Below are 7,006 nucleotides of genomic sequence, written 5' to 3' on the forward strand. Positions count from 1 at the left end.
ATTCTTATTTTTTGTAAATATAGTAGCAGAAATTGAGTTTATTTTATTTCATTTATTAAATATATGTATATACATAAATATGTTTGTACTCACTTTTCAATTTTTTTTGTTAACGTTGGGTCTTAGAAAATGAAAATACACGGCCATCTCATTTTGTTTCTTCAACTTCATGTGATATGACTTTGTGTAAGAACACTCCGGACGTAATTTTGACCAACCAAGTATTGTCAGTCAACCCAACCAAAAGTCAACTAACACATGGTGAGTCTATATATTGTTTTTCTTCCTATAATTTGCATTACCTTCAATGTCTTTTCTTTAATATTACATTGGCATTACTTATGTATTTAATAGCCTTTTTTAAATTATAGTATGCTATATTACATTATTGAAAATAAATTATTGATTTATATATTTTCCTTTTACATGCATTACTAATAGATATTAGAAGGATTAATCTATTTATTATCTCATAATCTTATGAATTGTGCCTTATTAGTTCTTTTTTTTTTAAATATAATAGGATAATTTGAGTTTATTTTATTTCTTTTATTCAAGATATGTATATATATTTATACGTTTGTACTCACTTTTTGAATTCTTTAAATTCTTTCTCTTGATAGTAATTTATTGTGTTATTAGATACTTAATCAATTTCTATGTATATGGATCCAACGTTTGAAGAAGCATCATCCTCAATGACCCATTGTTTGATGGATGATTTTGATGGTGCGGTTTTAAATGAAGAAACAATTGCATCTTTAAACAATGGTATGTTTGTTAAATGTTTTTAAACTTACTTGCCATTTTTCTAATTATTGAAACTTATTTAGGTGAATACTTAGACTTTTCTGATCCCACATATTTATGTCCTCATTGTGGAGCGTTATTTTGGTTGGAAGAACGAGTAAACAAATCAGTTGGTACTAAGAACCCCAAGTTTTCACTTTGTTGTACTCATGGGAAAATTCAATTGCCAAAGCCCGTAACTCCACCATCTCAGATTTATGGTTTGTTTTTCAATCAAGATGATCAAAGCAAACATTTTCTGGATAATATTAGGTCTTATAATAATATGTTTTGCTTTACATCAATGGGAGAAAAAATTGACAGATCCATTAATGTTGGCACAAGCCCACCTGTATTTAAATTGCATGGCCAAAATTTTCATTTAATTGGAAGCTTGCTGCCACAACAAGGTCAAAGGCCGAAGTTTATCCAATTGTATATTTATGACACTCAAAATGAAGTGAACAATAGGATGAATGCAGTTGGGTAATTTAAACATCTTATTTTACCCATTCAATTGAAAGTATTCTTATGTTAAAATGTTAAAATATATTAAAATATATTTAAGTTTTGTTTCTCTTCAATATTGTTTTTGTAGGGACAATGACAGTAGCAAAAGATTGCATTTTGATATTGTTCAAAATATTAAAGATGTGTTGGATCAAAATAATGCTTTGGTGAAGACGTTTCGCAATGCAAGAGCACATATTAAAAATAATCCGACAACAGAGATCAAAATCAAATTGATTTGGAAGAGATCAAAATATGCTCGGACATATAACTTGCCCCAAGTTCAAGAAGTTGCCGCTTTGATTGTTGGTGATATAGATCCAAACATGGGACAGCGTGACATATTGGTAGAAACAAATTCTGGAAATCTTCAAAAAATTAATGAATTGAATCCGTCATATATACCACTACAATACCCACTGCTATATCCATATGGTGAAGACGGTTATAGTGAAGACATTCTGTTTGCGGACATTCTTGGTAGGGCATCCACGGCAAGAAATCGTGTAACTCCGCGTGAATATTTTTCTTTCCGTTTGCAAGATAGGTTGGATCAGACATCGACATTATTGTATGCAAGAAGGTTGTTACAACAATTTATTGTTGATACTTATACTATGATAGAGTCCGGGCGTTTACTCTACATTGGGACACACCAGAAAACTTTGAGGTGTGAATCTTATAAGTGTCTGACTGATGCTCTGACAAATGGAGAAGTAGATCCTACTACTTAAGGAAAGAGGATAATCTTGCCATCAAGCTTTACTGGAGGTGCTAGATATATGATTCAAAACTACCAAGATGCAATGGCCATTTGCAAAGCTATTGGTTATCCGAACCTCTTTATTACTTTTACATGTAACCCGAAGTGGCCTGAGATAGAAAGGTTTCTAAAAGCATGTAGTTTAAAGGTTGAAAATAGGCTAGATATTATATACTGCGTTTTCAAGATGAAGCTAAACGCTCTTATTTCAGAGATTCGGAAGAGCAACATTTTCGGAGTCGTTTCAGCTGGTAAATACTCTCAAATTTAAATTCTACTTAATAAGATTATCATTTTGTTTGAAACCTAACTCATTTTTTTTAGTGATCTATACTATTGAATTTCAAAAAAGAGGGTTACCGCATGCGCACATTTTGGTATTCTTGGCAAAGAATGATTCTCCTAAAACCCCAAAAGGTATAGACATGTGGATATCTGCTGAGATTCCAAATGAGATATGTGATCCAGAGTACTACAAAGCTGTGGAAGAATTCATGATGCATGGTCCTTGTGGTTCATCTAGGAAGAATTCACCTTGCATGGTAAACGGGCGATGTTCTAAATTTTTTCCAAAGAAATTTGTGTCGAATTCAATGTTGGACCGCGATGGTTATCCAATTTATCGTAGGCGTGATAATGGTCGTACGATAAAGAAAAATGGCATAGATCTGGACAGTAGATATGTTGTCCCTCACAACAGGTACTTATTGTTGAAGTACAGGGCCCATATTAATGTTGAATGGTGTAATCAGTCAAGATCGATCAAGTACTTATTCAAGTACGTCAACAAGGGAAATGATCGAGTAACTGCTGAGTTCTACAATAGCACCGTTGACGAATCCACTGGAAAGGTTGTAGATGAAATCAATATGTACTACGATTGTAGGTATATCTCACCATGCGAAGCTGCTTGGAGGATATTTGCTTTTGACATACAATTTAGGAATCCTTCAGTGGAATGTTTGAGCTTCCATCTACCTAATGAGCAATCCATTATATTTGATGATGGTGATAATGTTGACAATGTTGTTAATCGTCCCACAGTGTCCCAAAGTATGTTCACCGCATGGTTTGCAGCTAATATGAAGTATGAGGATGCCAGGCAGTTAACTTATTCAGAAATGCCTAGGAAATTTGTTTGGAAGAAAGACAAAAGAGAATGACATCCAAGACAAAGAAATTTTGCAATTGGAAGGATTTTCTACGTTCCACCAAATTGTGGTGAACTATTTTATTTGAGGTGTTTACTAAACTTGGTTAGGGGCCCCAAAAGTTTTGAAGAAATCAAATTGGTTGATGGAATACAATATATGTCACTTAGAGATGCTTGTTACTCTAGAGGATTGATTGAGGACGACAAAGAATATGTGGATGCAATTTTGGAGGAATCACTATGGGCAACTGCTTATTCTGTAAGGAAACTTTTTGTAATGTTGTTGACCTCAAATTCAATGTCAAAGCAAAAAATTGTGTGAGATGCTGTTTGGATACATCTAGCAGAAGATGCGAAATATCAAGCTAGGAAAACGTTAGGATTCCCAGGTACCTATATATTACTTTTTTGCATTACAAAAAAGGTTCAAGGTAATTCCTAATTTCATTACTTTTGATATTTTCCACAGATGTAGTTCTTACAGATACACAAAAGAAGAACTATACTCTGCTAGACATTGAAAAATTATTGAGTCTTGCAACAAGTCATTACAAGATTATCCACCAATGCCTATACCAGATGGACTAAGTAACTGTTTTTTGGGGAATCGTCTTTTGTATGAAGAACTAGCATATGATCAGCAAGCATTAAAAGAAGAACATGACTTTTTGGTGGGAAAGCTAACTGAGGAGCAGTTAGTTATTTACAGTAAAGTTATGTTTGATGTTGATAACAATAAAGGAGGACTATATTTTGTCTATGGATATGGTGGTACCGGGAAAACATTTTTATGGAAGACAATGTCTGCTGCTTTAAGGTCAAGGGGAGAAATTGTTCTAAATGTTGCATCCAGTGGTATAGCTTTGTTATTGCTATTAGGTGGTAGGACTGCCCACTCAAGATTTTCAATACCGATTTCTATAAACGAAGACTCAATATGCAACATCAGGTAAGGTAGTCCATTAGTTGAACTCATTGTTAAAGCAAAGCTAATCATTTGGGATGAAGCCCCTATGACAAACATTGTTTTGAAGCATGGGATAAAACAATGAGAGACGTACTGAGATTCTCTAATAGTTCAAGCTCAACAAAGACTTTTGGTGGTAAAACTGTTGTATTAGGGGGTGATTTCAGACAGATTCTTCCAGTTATTCCCAAAGGAACAAGACAAGACATTGTCCAAGCAAGTATCAATTCATCATATTTGTGGAATAATTGTGAAGTTTTGCATCTAACAAAAAATCTCAGATTGCGTAGTATTACAGGTGAAGAAGAAATAGAGAAATTAGATACTTTTGTCAAGTGGGTTGCGGACTTAGGTGATGGCAAACTTGGTGGTAACAGTGAATGTGATTGCAATATACATATTCCTTCATGGTTTGTATTGCAAACAAAAGGAGATCCTATCAAAGAGATTGTTGAGCAGACATTTCCTTCATACGGCACTGGTGACATAGATCCTGAACAATTAAAGAGTCGAGCAATTTTGGCACCAACATTAGATGTTGTGGATCAAGTGAATGAATACATGAACAATATGAATCAAGCTTCATCGAAGACTTATTTAAATTGTGATTCTGTTTGCAAGGCTGATACCAATGATAACATGTTAGCGAAAGTACACACTACTGAATTTTTAAACAGTTTGAGGTGTTATGGTGTACCAAAACATTCCTTATCATTAAAGGTTGGATCTCCAATAATGTTGTTGAGGAATATCGACCATTCTATTGGTCTTTGTAATGGAACACGATTGATTGTTACCAAATTAGGGAACCATGTGATTGAAGCCAAGATATTATGTGGAACACATTATGGGACAAATGTCTTGATACCGTGGCTAGCATTGACTCCTTCATATCCAATTCAAGACTTCCTTTTAAATTTCAAAGAAAGCAATTTCCAGTTATGTTGTCCTATGCAATGACAATAAACAAAAGCCAAGGACAAACTTTGTCACAAGTGGGGTTATTATTAAAGAAACCCGTGTTTAACCATGGACAGTTATATGTTGCGGTTTTCCGAGTGAGTAATCCTGATGGCCTCAAAATCTTAATTTCTGACGAATCCAATGGCTTAGTCAACTGTACTCAAAATGTGGTGTACAAAGAAATTTTTCTTCGATCAGTTAAATATGTTTAAACTCACCATCTACTAATGGCCGTGCATCGCACGGGTGCAATACTAGTTAGTTTAGATAAGCAATAGCAAGATGAAACACCAGCAGTAGCAACAAACGTAACCAGAGATACACCTTTAAAGACTCCCAATAGAGCCCAATAAGTAAAGACATGAAAATAGTCCCAAGGATCACAAAAATCTAGACCACAGAGTAACTAATTAACAAGGACTTGCATAGTATAGTCACTGGTAAAACACTAAAGGAAGGTAGACATGTAAAGAAGATTGAGTTCAAATAGGAGATTAGGAGAATAATGGATTAAGGTGATTAAATTATCAGCCAAACCTCTATGCCAAAATTGAGGGTGCAGCAGAGGTTTTTCGCGAACCCATATTGCTCTAACACATCAGAATATAACCTTTAATTTGTTGTGCAGTAACAAAATAGGTTGCAGGAATCAATGATGTTTTGTCATTAGTACTAATTAATTTCATTTCTCCTACAAATAGGTAGAATGTTTTGAATGATTGTTGGAACTTCAAAATTCTGATTTTTCCTCTCACACGAAAACCCTCTTTTATTCCTTAAAATAAATTATGTCAATACTTTATGATTAAACAGAAGTATTATATTTACTCGTCAAACATTTTGTGGTCAAGTAGCACAACAGGGGATAGTGACTCTTTATGCTTCAACAAGTTAAAAGAGTATGTATGAACAGATACTATATTGTAATAAGATTAGTATTAAAATTCAGGAAGCATCACTATGCTACCAGAATTCTTTGATTACGAAACTGAATTGAAGTTGGAAATGAAAGGTGATGTTCGTTGACCATTAAAAAGTTGCACTCTTTTGTCAAAAACAACCGAGCCGGCTTGGCGGCCTCACGGCTTTTTCAAGACAAAGTTGATGCGATTGGTAAGGGCGATCATAAACATGTGCCTTTACACATCAAAGATGACGAAAGTAATGCTTGGATGATGCATGATGAGATCGAGTTGCAGATAAGCATTAAAAACAGTCTTCTTCTCAACTTGCATTTTGAGTAGCACGTGAGAAGTTTTCCTTCTCATTGCATGAGAAGCGAATTTAAAGTGCAACTTGGTCCTTTATCAATTTTTCCTCCTCGAACTCAAACTCGTGACCTGACTCTAATACCATTTTATTAAGGTTAAGTGCTTACCATTGCGACGCCAAAAGCTATGATATATACATCTTTATTAGAATTATGTTTTTATCATTACGCTAAAAGTTATAACTAGTAACGAAAAAACAACTTTATTTCTCTATAAACCGTCATCATATTTTCAAGAGGGCAAGAGCAGAATTAAACTTCTCCCTTCACCAACATACAACTAACAAAAACTCCTCAAAAACCACGAAAAAACTACATCGATAAAGATGCTCTAAGATTGCTAAGAAGTTGCAGTAACACATGCATGCATGCACTCACTATAGAAAAGATGATTAGTCATCATATCATCATCATCATCACATCCGGCCTCCTCCTACCTACTTCTTTAGACCAATCAAACTACTTTTTGACACATGGGCCGACATGATTTCTTATATTTGCTGACCATCTCTGATCTGGAAATTATACTACCATGCTAATATTCACAACATTCTTTTAGAAAATTACTTTTAATAAAAAATAGCAGACCAG

General features: G+C 34.3%; 2 pseudogenes; both read left to right on the forward strand.

The window, feature by feature from the left end:
* The first annotated feature begins 2,487 nt into the window (after positions 1-2,487).
* On the forward strand, positions 2,488-3,537 carry LOC115996080 (annotated as a pseudogene).
* Positions 3,538-3,565: 28 nt separating this feature from the next.
* Positions 3,566-5,357, forward strand: LOC115996081 (annotated as a pseudogene).
* Positions 5,358-7,006: the final 1,649 nt, after the last annotated feature.

This window comes from Ipomoea triloba, chromosome 11 (genome assembly GCF_003576645.1).
Source record: "Ipomoea triloba cultivar NCNSP0323 chromosome 11, ASM357664v1".
NCBI classification, from domain to species: domain Eukaryota; kingdom Viridiplantae; phylum Streptophyta; class Magnoliopsida; order Solanales; family Convolvulaceae; genus Ipomoea; species Ipomoea triloba.